General features: G+C 36.4%; 1 long non-coding RNA gene across 1 annotated transcript in view; it reads left to right on the top strand.

The window, feature by feature from the left end:
* The window catches only part of LOC135451146 (uncharacterized), a 171,499-nt gene that overhangs the window by 58,622 nt on the left and 98,302 nt on the right, over positions 1 to 14,575 (top strand). The window contains exon 4 of the long non-coding RNA XR_010441231.1: positions 7,665 to 7,749. This is a non-coding gene — a long non-coding RNA (uncharacterized LOC135451146). The remainder of the gene's footprint in view (positions 1 to 7,664; positions 7,750 to 14,575) is intronic.

Below are 14,575 nucleotides of genomic sequence, written 5' to 3'. Positions count from 1 at the left end.
CAGTATTTAAAATTCTTTGCATGAATTATTTTGTTTTACATTTTCTTTTGTCATTTTAATGCCAATCCTATATATGGATGTTATTCTACAATAGATACTAGTGTATTTAAATATTTTATGGGTGTTATTATTATCTTGACGTGGAATGACTAATATATGTGTCTTTCAAAAAGAATTTTGTACAGTATCTTCCAGTCATTGGTGTTTCTTTTTTATAAATTATAAATAAGAAAATAGCTATATATTTACTGTTTGTGAGAGAATGCAGATAGTGATTGTATTTTATCAGTTTATTTTTTGTTAATCATGCTGAGCTTAAACTTCCTATTTATTGACCTAAGTAGGTGAAATAAATAAGTGCATTTAAGAATTAGGTTATTCTTGCAATACAATTGCAATATATTAAGTATTTAACTTTTAGCAGCTGTACACCTCTCTGAGCTTCTGTCATGCCTTATTCGTCAAAGCAAATTTCTCTTCAGATGCCCCTTTTTGGACAGTAGTTGTTTTTTGAGGTAAAATAGATTGTGCTTGATATCACAAGTGTCATTTTATGTGTCTGTGATGTTGTCAAAGAGAATAATCTGTAATCTATAATGTTGACATGATAGAATTGCAACAATGCCTAGTTTAATAGCATAGTTACCTAACATTGTTGTAACAAGTGCAGCAATGCACCATGACAGGGTCTGATTAAAAACGTTGATCAATCCCATTTCTCACTTCCTGCTGTAAACAATCTGTAAATGCTGTAAAGTGGAAATTTACTGAAACACCTCACGTTTCTTATTTCTGATTTTTCTAGAGGGAGACTGTGCCATGAAAAAATTGGTCATTGTAACTGTGCTTACAAAAATTACTGTGAAATTTATTAGAATTGATGGATAAGGACAAGAAAAGATCCTTTTCTATGTATTTTTGATCTTCTTATATCACTTCCAATACAGAAGTACTTAGAAAAACAATCTCTTTGATTAACACAATTTTTATAATCCATGACCCTTTTCTTCTATATTAGGAAAAAGAACATATACATTTAAAAAAGTTGCTTAAAATTTACCTAAGATACTGTGTTTGTAACAGAAAAGTTTCTCTTTTTTATTGATTCCACTTTTTCCTTGTTCTGTCCACTCCCTATTTCCTGCCTAAGGGGTTAATTCTATTGCCCATGTCTGCACATGAATCAGACCAAGCTCTACTTTATTCTGAAGTCAGTTGTGCAGAGTGATGTTCAGATAACTCCAAGTAATTACATGGAATATTTTAACAATGCACAGTGCAGTAATTCATTTTTACAAAGCAATGCATTAAATATTGTTGGATAGTTGCTGATGCTGCAATATTTTGGGAGAAAATTGATTTGTTTATTGATGTCCCTTTCATCTGTGCATTGCTCTTACTTTATATGCCTTCCTCCTTTGCTAGTGTATGTATAAACAGTCCTGGTTTAAGCTGATGCATTCATTCTGAGGCCAAAAGAGAAGCTGAGGGAAATTCAGTGACAGGAGAGGGATTGAATTGAAAGCTTCTGAGCCCTATCCATGACCTATTATGCTTTCTTTTTAATTTCCTAAAATGTTTCAAATAGGATAGGGAACCATATAATTTTAGAAGCTTGGATCTCATTATATATTTAATATGTTTTCCGTGATAGCTTTTTTTCCTTAAGATTGCTCTTTGTATTTCTTTATATCCTATCCCAGGATAGGCGCGGAGTGATTTTGCTTTGAAACAGGCGGTTGGTCACAAGTCTTTATGCTCAATGGATGAAGGGGGCAAGAGACACTATGGCTGATGAGGAAGACTGCTTTATATGAAGGAAAACAATGTAGTGCCAACAGAGCTGTCTGGGAGCACTGTGTGGGCCATGCCATGTCACGTGTTGAGCTCAGTGACTAAAGCAGCTCTGTTGCCCTGGATTTTCAGGGGCAATTCAGATATCGTACCTCTGCCTGTGTTATCTCTGTAGAGCAGTTTTTTGGTCTATGACAATAGTGCATTTCACCCTTAGATAGCTATTGAGATGCTTTCTTGTACTCTGAGGTTTAAACTGGAGCGGGGCATTGTAGCTTGAGAAATTATTCATTATTGTTGCTAATAGGTTCAGCGAAATACTGATAAGAGGTTTGCTCCAGAGGGTATCTCTGTGGCTGCTGCTTCTTTCTTTTAAGTAGAAGAAGCCATGCCACTGAGTAAAAGAGAACCGTTTGTAAAAAGATAAAAAAGCTGGTGATGTCTGTGTTAACTGCTGTGCTTGGTCAGGTTAAATTTATAATTATCAATTAATTGGTTCTCCATAAGGCCAACTGACAAGTGACTGCAAAGTTCAAGGAGTGAAAATGTGCTTATATGAATTGATTAGAAACAAAGACATTAATGAATTTGTTACTCTTAGTAAATACTCTTACTCTGACCTCTAAAACCAATATTCCTGTGGATGAAAAACGAATCTTTTTTTTTTTTGCCTTGCTGTTTGTATAACAGCATCAGCATACACACTTCCTGATTAAAGACCTGTTTTTTTCAGACACATTGATGACAAGAAAAAAATGCTTTTCTTGTTGTCTTTAGGAGGAATAGGAAAAACAATGCTACTGTATGATCATCCAGCTGAAGTACTGTCATCCAAGGACTCCAGAGCTTAGTTATATGAACTTCCTATATCCATTTGGTATTAGTTTTGTGAAGAAATACACTGTTTTGCTGAAGTTCTTCTTGCTTCCACGAAGCAGAATTTGACACACAGGTTTAGGGATTGCATGGAGTGCAGCAAATTAAATAAAATTCTATTTATTGTCCAAGTGCCATTTCTGAAAACAAAGCTGTATTGCAGGGCAGTTGAGCAGTCACTTTCTCCCCCACTGTGCTGCTCAGCATTACACTTTGCACCTTCTTCTGCCACCTTCCAGGGCAAACTTTGCAGATGTTTGCTGTGTTTTGCCTTTTTTTTTTTTTTTTTTTTTTGAAGAATACCAGGACTGCTGCTGCTGAGAGCACTGTAAAACACAGCAAGGGAGCTGGTATGTCATGAGTCGTGTTACTACTTGACTACTTGGAGCTGGTAGCTTCTGAACTGCTCTTTCCTCTGCTTTTTCTCAGAGAGAAAAATGAATTAACCCCATGAAAGATGTGCTAATTTCCTCCTGGTATTTTAAGGAATCTTAGGGCTCAAGCTTGTTTCATTCCTTTTGGAATTCTGGTTGAGCATATGGAAGCTCTCTTGTAAAACTTGTGATATCCTATGTTTTCTTCTTGTTTAGTATTAATTTATTTAGGATTATGAATTTTTTGTTGTCTTAATGCAGTTTAAAAAAGAAAATCAGAAAATCAGCTGACTAACAAAAAGGAGGACTTTACACCCATATGAATAGTAAAAGTAATAGTCACTGTTAAAAATGATCCATGTTACTTCAAGAAGCTTTTCCTCTCCCTTATGTTGAAATGACCCTTATGAATGCTAACACTAAAAATGGCTAGAAGATTAAAAATATGCCTCATCCTGAAACAAAAGCAAGCATAGATGTGATCTGCAGAGCCTTTAGTACTGGATGACCCCAGATGCTATGAACTGCATCTGTAGTAGGAAGGGTGTCTGTTCCTCTCATTGCTGAGACAGCAAAGGGTTTATGTTTAGATTTGAGTAAGGGCTCACTATATTGTACCGCAGAGATCTTTTTCTTCTGGCACTCATTCCTATTGCTGTTTCTTCTGTGGTCCTCCAGCATCTCAATTGCATTTATTCTGTGATTGAGATGGGACGTATAAAAGGTTTGGTTGAATTGAATTTTGAACTGGTTTTGAATTTTGTTTTTTTTTTCTCTGCATAGCTTCATTTTACTTTTTTTTGCATTCCCATAGTTACCACTGTTACAAGTAGGGTGGGGAAAGGAAAGCATGTTTCTGACAAGGCCATTGGCCTTGTTTTTATTTGATGGCACTATAGCTAAAATCAGATCTGTCACTGATGTCAGCGCTTTACTTAAAGCTGCCTGGGTTTCTTCACCGCTGTTTTCATCCTCAGAATTGTAAATCAATACCCTTTGATCTAAACATAAAAGCCTGGGAAGCTTATATTGAGGATGTCTTCCCTTGTGCCTCGCTTCATTCAGTTCAGCTGCTAAATCTGGTCTAAGGAAATCAAAAGCGATACTGAATTGACATTTAATAGCTCTCCTCAAGACTGCCAGAAAGTAATTTCTCAGAAAGTTTGAAGCAAACTTTGCGTTGCACTGGCCTATTATTAGCATTCCACTTAGCATATGCAAGTAGCTTTTTGAAAGCAGCACATAATATCTGAATTAGGAATTCTAAATGCTTCTGCCTTAATTAAATTGAATTTTCTGAGGAATAATAAAAAATATTCAAAGGAATATGGAAGAGAAAGAATTACTGTTGAGGAATTCTGAGGAACAAATGTATTTTGTCAACTGTATCAGTTTTGACCATATGGAGTAAACTGCAACTAGACTAAAACACAGTTGCCTCCAATTTTTGTGAAAATCAATTTTTAAGTATTTCAGTGTCTTGTTAGTTCACTTCTACAGACTAGAACACAATGGTGTGTCTCTTTTAGTTGCTATTGCACAGCAAGAATTAGTGGTTTTTTTCCAAGCTTCCAGGAATCCTAATGTCTACTAATCAGCTGTTACAAATGTGTGCTTTCTTTTAGTTGATTCTGTAAGGCAGTAATGAGATTTATATTCAGAATTTTGCAACGTATTGGAAAATTAGAATGTATAGGAAACATTGCATTACTGTTTTGCTGGAGTATAAACTACTTCTGACATCTGATGACCTTTTCATTTTCCCATGAGTGAAGTGGAACTCTTAAGGTGATTTTTCTGATTGTCAGAGATATTTTCTAATTATTTGTAATATTTATGCTTTTTGCTGGAAGAGCCTTGGTTTTGTTGGAAGAAATTACTGCATAAGTTCAACAAGGAGCCATAGTCCTGCTTACAACACAGAAATCTAGCGCTGCCAGTGATGCTCTGACAGTGGATATGAGAGTGGGAATCACTGGAGCTGAAGTGTTCAATGAGGTAAAGAGAGCAATGCAAATCTCAAGAGCTTCTGAAATACAGAATATGCAAGGACAATTTTGAGTGTGTATTACATTGCTGCTTCCTCTCACACCATATACCAAACATCTCTTTTCCTCTCTTTAGCTTTTAAAAATCAATTTGATGTGACTGCCTCCAGTTTGAAATTAGCATGACTTAATCTGGTAAGGGAAAAATCTTTCTCCATGGAAAAGGCCCAAATGGGAAATCTAATGATAGCATATTCCCCAAGGAAAGCTGCCACCTTAGACAGTGTCTCTGTAGGAGGGAAAATGAGCAGCTGCAATATTGTGTGTATAAAATGTGTGTGTGTGCATGTGTATGGTGACATGACACAATGCTTTGTGACAGCTCATTTTATTTTGGGTTCTTCACATGACAGATGACATGATTTCTGTAATTATTCTTAGGTATAAGACCCAAAGTCAGTTCTGTTAATACTTGGACTGTTTGGCATAAAATACATTTAGGTATCTCATTTAAACATCCCTCTGGGAAAAAAGCTCTGGAAATCAGAAGTGATTGAGTGGATGAGCTCCAACTGTATTGCTCCTAGGCCCAGTAAAAAGGAAAGTACAGGGGGCTGATTTTCATTTCAAGTGTTTCATTTGAGGTTCAGTTTCATCCCAAGACTTACATAACCAGACTAGCTTTTCTTGTACTTGAATTAGCTCTAAGTTAAATTGAGATCATTGCAGTTTTATGCCAAGGAGTAGGAAAAGTTTAAATATATTCTTGCTTTAGAACAAAAATGTACATTATCTATAACCAGTGATAAAATACTCCTTGCCATTGCAAGCTTTATCACTACTTAGGATTAGAAATAGATCAATTATATAATTTGACATACTGCTAAGGAAATTATTGTACATGTATCTATGCCTTATTTTAAAATCATTCATAGGTTTATAGTTTAATATGAATGTAGAATATTTTAAAAATACGTACTACAATTAGTAAACTAAGTAAGCAAAGTGTATGTAGTCTCCTAAAGCTTGAAGGGGATTTGTTGCATCTGTATTTGTTGTGTAGCAATAATGCAATTCCTATTATTAATTTAGAGAAAATATTATTGAACTTTGTTGAAAATCATCTTCTCTTTCTGAGCATTCAGTGTGACTTGGTCATACATTTTTAGGTTTCCAGCTGGACTGGTTTGCTTTCATTCAGGATTAAATTCAGTTGCTGTATTTCCAAGATTACAGAAAGGTTGAACCTACTTCAATGATATATAGGGTCTGCAGAATAACAGTTTTGCAGCTTATATGCTTAGAGAGAGGGAATATGTTCAGAAAAATTCACTTAAATCATCTATCAAAGGTGCCAGTGCACCTAGTGGCTTTATTTCTCAGGAAAGCAAAGAGAGATGGAAGGGCATGAGGGGAGCTTTTATTGATTGCTTTCTGGGAAAATTATTCTATGAGTTACTTTTGCAAAGAATGTAATTTGCCTGGGGTATAGCAGGAATAGTATGAAAAGCTCTGGGAGAAATAGTTCCCTGGTTGACTTTTTTCAGTATGAAACGATGATGTTCTCTCAGAAACAGAGCTAAATCAGCTCCACAAATATCACTAGAGATGGGTAGGACTTCATGTGCTTGATAATGCTACAAGTAACTTTTGAAAGGTCTACTGGAAAGAAAAAATGGAAATTGGGAAGAAGAGAGATTTTTACTTCTTATTGAACTGTTCATGTAATAAAGAAGAAAGCAAATAATTAATTGTGGGATCTATTGCCCTGACTGACTTACAAGGCTACTTTCTTTCCCATTTCTATGATGAAAGCCTTGAAAATATACTAGTTCAGGCTATGATACTTTAGACCTGTACTGTAATGTTTACTGTTTTAAGAGCTGAAGCCAAAAGCATTATCATCCTTAAAATTGAAACTGGGACAACTCAATCAGTTTTTCCACATCAAATTCTCTATATATATAGCAGTCAATCTGTGATTCAGATATATGCTTATCTCCCGCAGGTGAAAGAAGCTTAAAATAATAAAGAAAAGAAAAAGAAGAAATTCTCAGTTTAGAAATTATTATTTTATGAATTTGTCTAATATTTACCATTTTGCAGTAGTAGAGGAATCTGATAAGTGAATTGAAGTTGAACTTGAAATTTATAGAAATGTTTGTGGAAAGCTGGTCTTTTATAATTAGGGAAGGAAAGCAGTTTTTAAGAAGAAAACACACACAAAAAAAAAGAACTTGGTGTCCCTGCATGTGACACGTGGAAGGTCTGAAGTCTGAGGAAATTTGTTATCACTCAGTTACTATCAGTCCTCATTGCTCACTGTCACACTGCAGAAAAACAGATAATTTTTTCTGAGTTGCAGTCTTACTGTACAGCCACACATTTCACATCATTTGATGTGAAATTTGATTTGATTCTGACATCATTTCACATTGGCATTAATGTACAATATTTGTAAAACAATCTTGTTGCTGGAAAACATTGCTTCAGTAGTCAAAGTGATGGAGTCATGTTCTGAATTTAATTTTGATGTGCTGTATTGTTTCTTAGAGCATTGCAGTGTACATATTTTTGTCTTCAAAAATCAGGAATATATTTGCAAGAGGTGAATTGTTTTGTCTTCCTCCAGCCTAAGAAGAGACTAATATAATTTGAAGTTCACAAAGACAGCCATCAACAAACCAGCAGAATTATAGATGAAGAACTGTTCTGTGGTGAGTAAACTGAAGTTTTCATACTTTGGGCTTCTTGAGTGAAGATTATGTGGCACATACTTTCAAATAAGTAGAAATGACAAAGTATCAGTAATTCATTGAAACCTCAGGGAATTGCTCTTACGAAAATAGTACTAAAAATGAAATATATATTACAGTTTCACTATTTTAGCTAAAGTATTCTGTTCTACTGCAGACCATTATTTTTCTTCCGGTTTGATCAATATTCTCACATTTTACTATCATTTTTTGACATCTAATACTATATATTGTAGTTTCCTCCAATAATTCCTGTAGCTGATGCCATGAAGCACTTTTCATTGCTAAAAAAATCTCCTAATCCTTGACAAGCTTGTGTCTGAACACCCAATTGGTGCTATAGTTGCAGTTAAGTACTGTGGAGTGGCACTTTAGGCATTGACTGTGTAGGAACCTCACTGTTTTCATCTGTTCTGGTCACAGGCAGCTAAAAGATAAAGCCATTTTTGCCAAATTGGATCAGTTCTTGCTGGAGACTGTAATGTTGCTGGCATGAGGATGCTCCTTGGTGCAGCCCCTGGCCAAACAGCTGAGAGGGAATTGCAGCAGGCAGAACAGGATCCTTCCCACAGGGCTGAGCCCTTGGTGACAGCTGGTAATGCAAAGCACTTCCTGAGCTGAGTGCAGGGGTTCTAACACTGCTCCTTTGCTCTCCTCATATGCACAGTCACCACTTTTCTGGAAGGCAAAGCCCAAGTATCTGTAAGTGATTGTGAAAATTCTGAGCTTTGTTCCTGTGAATTTACTCTTTTTGGAGGGCTGACTCTGCAGAGGAATAAATAAAAAGGAAGCTAAAATGTAAGAACTTTTTTTCAAAATGGTCTCTTAGACTGTTCTACTGAGCCCTTGAGGAGTGACACAGCTGGAATAAATGGAAATAATCTGAAAATTATTTGGCATGCAAATATTACATTTTATAGCTGAGAAGTTTTTTTAAGGATCTCTTGCTAGTTGCAGAGAAAAAAAGCCCCACAAATTCCAGTGAGATTGCCATGCTTAAATCCTTCTGAACCCACATACTAGTCAGGAGCAAGAAAATGATGGCTGGAACAACTGTTGCCGAAGTGAAGATATTTTCCTAATTCTCCTTCAAATGGAAGCAAGGTTGAAGCTGCAGTGGTTTTCTAGAACATACAGAACTTGTCTTAATGGATTAGCCACACTCTCTTTTGTGGCTTTTCTCCCTTGTAACTGTGCAGGAAAATGTGTTTGCTATGCAGAAGCTTTGAGGGATTACCTCCTCCCCCAGGGAAAAACAAGAAGACTTTACAGCAAGGTAGATTTTGCTCCTTAGTAGTTGTAATGAAGCACAGGGAGCTTGCCAGTAAAAATTATGTATGTGTATATACATATGCATATGTACATATAGCATGCATGTCTTTGTTGTTTTGTTGGTATAATATTAATATTTGCTATATGTATATGTTTAGTAAATGCATGTGTATTTATATGTATATATAGCTATATATGCACATATGTAAAAGAGAAATCAGAAAGTGATCTTTAAGATCTGTGGAAGAAATAGAAGATAGTGCTATGACTTCCAAGATGTGTCTCATGGGAAGGATCACTTAAATGACACTTGTTGGTTGGTAATGACTCTTTTTGATGTTTGCTCACTTCTTCAAGCAAAGGTAAGACTGCTGTTAGAGCTATTACATTCTGTACATCTATTACTTTCCTTCCTCTGTTCTTTATTTTCTGCCCAAGGTTTGTTGCCCTATCCAAAAAGCCTTTAGCTGGTACTTTCTGAATGCATTTGCACTCAGTTCAAAGGGTTTTCTATTTCTCTGGCAATGGTGCCTAAAATGAAGAGATCCAACACACCTTGTGATTGAGCACACTGCCAGCATAACAGATGGATGTGATTGCTGGCAGCCAGGAAGCCTTATGAAATATCAGTGTCAAATGGTTAGAGACAGCATTTCTAAATCAAAAATATATGTTAGATGCTCTGGGTTTATGCACATGGTGGAGCATAGTCTTATGGGGTTGACTGGGTTATTTTAAATTTTTAACTATAATTCTTCAGTGTACACTTTGAGTCTTAGTTGCATAACTTCCAGCTTTTCTATTTCTGTATCTTCAAGAGTTATATTTATTTTGCCCTAAAAAAATTGTGTTAGGAATAAGTTCAAAGGACTAATACCTGTGCTGGCTTCTTGGATCATGTTGTATATGATGTGATGTGATATCAGTGTTATGTCATAGATCCTGATTGTTTGCACACATCTAGATCATGTGGAATTCATTGCAGGGTTAATTTACTTTTCTTTTTTAATATCCCATATTGCTGCCTTTTCACGTTGTATTCTTTTATTTTAGCTAGTTTAATTATTCTGAGGGAGGGTGACATTTTTGAGGTATAACTAACCTACTGCTCTTTTTCCCTCCTTTTTCTGTTCCACAGGGAGAGAAAATATTTACAGGTAGAAAACAGGGACAGTTAGATATTTAGGAGATCCCACTGGATGCTTGTCTGTATCCCTTAGTTCATAATTACCTTGGAAATGAACCAATTAAATAATGTTAAAACATACTGATTTTTATTAGGACTTTGTGACCCTAAGTCAAGTAAGCCCTTTAAGACATCTGGCCTAAATAATAAACAGTAGAATTCCTTTTCTGAAAAGTATTATCTTGTTAAGTATGAAATGCATACTCAAAATACTTGGGATCCTCTGATTTGTTATACTGCTCAGCATAATCCCATAAAACCAAGTTCCTGCCTTATTTGTTAGTATGTAATTACCATGTATTTCTGTAAATCTAATAGTAAGAGAGCTTTCTGTATCAGAAGGTGAGGGGTCTGTTGGTACGTGGGAACTTGTGGTGTGTAATTTATTGTCACATAGTGCTCATATCTAGATAAATGAAAGAGGGAATATTTTCATCAAAAAATAGAAACAAGGTGTTCTGGAAAGAAGATTCACAGCTTATAAAATCACTGTAATGTGATAAATTAGCACATTAAATCTAATCACATAAATCAATGTTAAGCTAAACACAGATAGTTGTACTTCGTATTTAATGCCTGAGGATATTTTTTTAAAACTGAGATAGTTTCATTTCAGAAACTATCAGTATTATCCTCTGAAAAAAAAAGCACTATTAAAGAGATAGGCAAGCCAGTAGATAGCAGGCTGAAGAGTCATTGAAAACAGACAGTTCCATATTCTTATCATAAATGTGCTGAAATTACAATAGAGAATGTCATGAGGAATTTAATGGAATTTCCTTCATCTTAAGGTTAAGAAGGTTTCAGAGTTTGCATTTATTCTGGTTCTCAAGTATAGTTAGGATGCCTAGAGATGAGAAATCACAAGTGCTTAAGAGTACATGAATATAAAGTACAAAGAGAGATAGAATAATTTATAATGCAGTGTTGATGTTTCTGATTTTAGAACACCATCATGTCAACCCCATTTTTTTTCTCCATCATATTAAAAAGGAAAGACATCTATTACCCCACAAGAGAGTTTTACTTTAATTCAGGTTTCATATTATACTTTGCTTATTCTGCAGATACCTAGATATTTTCATACCAGATATGATAACTGAATTATATACTGGGTGAAAGTGTAAAGTCAGCATTTTAAAAAGTAATGAATTTTATGGTCATCCAAAGTGGCAGATTCAAAGATGACATAGTAGAAAAAACTTCACCGATATCCATGTGGTCATGTATATTTCTAAGATTCTTGCCTATTCTGTAAATTAAGTCCAAATCTAGGATGTTTTTATATTAGACTTGAACCATAAAACCCCCACATAATTTTTAGTCATGTGTTTGTTACTATAGGCTTAACCTGTCCCTCTTCTTCAAATATGTGGAGAATTGGAGTTTGATGTGGGAACAGGAGAGATCACCTCAAACTGAGAAAGTGGTGGCAGTACGAATCAGTGTACTCGTCTGCACCCTAAGGCTCCTGGGGAGGGCCATTACTGGGAAGAAAATTCATCCTCTGTGTTTCCAGGGCTGAGTGCCACTAATAAGCACTGGCACTTGCACTGAGAACTGTGATAAGGTATTGAATAGTTCCAAAAGCAAGGCCAGCCTGTGACTGCAACCTTCAGGAGAAGTGTGCCTGCTGATGCAATTGTAAGAATCTTCCAGAAAGTCAGGGAAAGGCTTTCAGACTTTTTCCTTGGCAAATGCCTTCAAAGGAGTTTTTGCAGTGAAAAATCTCTAATGCATTTCAGCTCTCACTCTTTTCAGTGCTGGCCAGTGTACACACTATTTTCAGATGTACTGTGACAGCATGTGCTCCCTCTCTTACTGAAATAATTTTATTTGATTTCTAGAAAAGCAGCAGAACAGAGCAGGTTGAAATGGTGCTCTTTTTGGAAGTGGCAGAGCAGTATGTCAGTGTTCTGTAGGATGCTGTCTCTCAAATGAAAGTAAAAGAGAGTTTAATTTTTCCCATCTTCCATAATAAAACACAGTTTGCTTAAGTTAGAAAATAATTTAGATTAGTTTATGAATTTTCTACACTGCTTTTGGGGGGTGGGTCAAAATGTTCTAATTCTAGTTGAAAGGTTGAAGCTGCATCAGCAGAGATTAAAATGCTGAGATGCATCTTTTAATTCACTGACAGATGAAGTGAAGTAAGGAAGTGTGGTGCAAAGCAGTGCAGGGCAGTGCATGAGATGTGGATGTAATTCAGAGTGAGCCATAGATTCCAAAGGTGCTGCCAGGCTCAGCAAAGGACTGATGCTGACAGGTAGCCCCAGTGCTTAGGGTGGTGGCTGAGTGAGACACAGTAAAGGGAAGAAGAGATTCAGGCTATTTCTGCAGTTCCAAAAGTGCTAGTAAATGCTAATTTTTATTATTAGAGGGTCTGGAGTAGATTTAATGTGTAAACATTGTATATATATATAAAAACCATAACACATGAACTGCAAATACAGATGAGCTATAATGTGTGATTTCAGAGAGAGGCTATTAACACTGATCTAAGACCTGAAGCTGGCATGTTCTAATTGAAAACAGCTTTTTTGGTTGAGGTGGGGAAGTATCACTATACTGTGGGTAAGTGATTAGAGCTGGGATTTTGTTAAGGTTCAGGTAGCAGGGTCATCAAGTTGGAGAAAAGTTTACCTGAAAATGCCTTGGTATTGATGGTGATGGGGACTTGTACAGGGGAAGGATGACATGTCCAGCTTGCCCAGCTTAATCAGCTGCTGATGAGGCAGGTTCTGGGTGTTGGGCACTGAGAGGCCACAAACTATTTCACTTCCTTTGACAGCCATTCATCAAGGTGATGAATAGCTGACTTGTACAGGGCTGTGTATTCTTTGTCAAGTCAAGATATGACTGCTCAGACATACACACCGAGCATAGCAGCTGTTTTGGCAGTTACAGGAATTAAACACTTTCAGTTGTGATTCCCTACAGTAACATTAAATGAACCCTTTTTTTAATCAGTAGGTTTGTAAGAAGAAAATAAGGCAAAAGGCTGTAGAGCTGAGTGCGGCTACAAAAAGGAGATTGTGAAAATAAAGAAAATTTAAAGCAACCAGAGGAGATCAGAATCAGAGATGACTGGGTTTATGCCTTCCTATTTGAAAACATTTGCTTTTTAGGGCTCAAATTTTGTAAATCATATTAGCACCTGCTTAACCGTTATCACCTTAATAGCCCCTTTGATTTAAGTCTATTTACATGTGTGTAGTTAGAGATGTATGTGAATCTGCAAAAAGCAAAATAAAGCTAGGCAGGTGGTCATACATTTATACTCTTTCAGCCAGTTATACTCTAATGCTGCGTGTCGAAATCCCGATGAAATAACACACAGCACATCATGGTGATGATAAGCATTCTAATTCTTAAGTTTCCCACTGGGATTTAAATTAGAGTCTGATTTGCAGGCATCAAGGCTACATTCTGAAGGCAAGTCAAGTCTTGCTGTAATTGCATTGTCTCTGATTTGTTTCCTAAACCACCTTTGTGCTTATTTCAGGAAATAAAGCTTTTGTTGGATGGGAAGTGATCTGAAATGTTACAAAATATCCTCTGTATCTGTAAGCATTTAGGATAAAGAAAAATTAACTGTTTTGAAAAAACACAAGTACTGCAGGAGTAGAAATGTAATGTAAAGATTGGACAGGGCTTTTTCATTGGAAAACCTATTATGTATTTAGATGAATTTTCCTGTAATTTACTAACAACTTTTACACACTACTATTTCAATGATTACTATATGCTTTTTCTTCAGCAAAGGCTGTATCTTCCCTTGTAGTCACTGCTGCACTTCCAGCTTCCATCAGTGGGAACTCTGCCCTGTGTTCCAAATCTACTCTGCTTTAGCATTTACCAAAAGCTTGGCAGTGGCAGTGGTTCAGCAGGAGAGATCGCTGTTTGGCTCTCTAGTATAATCACATCTCTTTTGTGTCATTCTGTGGTCTCTTTCTCTCGGCCTTTCTCATTTCCATTGACTTATTCCAGAAATAGACAGTCACTGGGATGTGGGGTGTTGTAAAAATTCACTTTTAGATGCAGTGAGAAGCACATCAGCTCCTTGAGCAGACAAAGGTGAGCTCATGCCTTTCATAGAGGTACCAGATAACCAGTAGCTGTCTGTCTAAAGACTGGTTGGAGACACTGCCCAGAGTGGGAAACTTGACAGTGCTTCATGAGGCCTGAACTCTCTATGGCACTCCAAGAGCTAATGCAGTTCAGAGCACTCAGTCCCTGCCTGTTCATGGTCTCCATCTCCTCTCCTCTTGTGATTACCGGAGAAGAGAAGTCTGTACGTCAAGGTCAGACTGAAGTCATGTCCTTCAC

Source organism: Zonotrichia leucophrys, chromosome 8 (assembly GCF_028769735.1).
Source record: "Zonotrichia leucophrys gambelii isolate GWCS_2022_RI chromosome 8, RI_Zleu_2.0, whole genome shotgun sequence".
Lineage (NCBI taxonomy): Eukaryota > Metazoa > Chordata > Aves > Passeriformes > Passerellidae > Zonotrichia > Zonotrichia leucophrys.
This window is presented reverse-complemented; position numbering and strand designations above follow the sequence as displayed.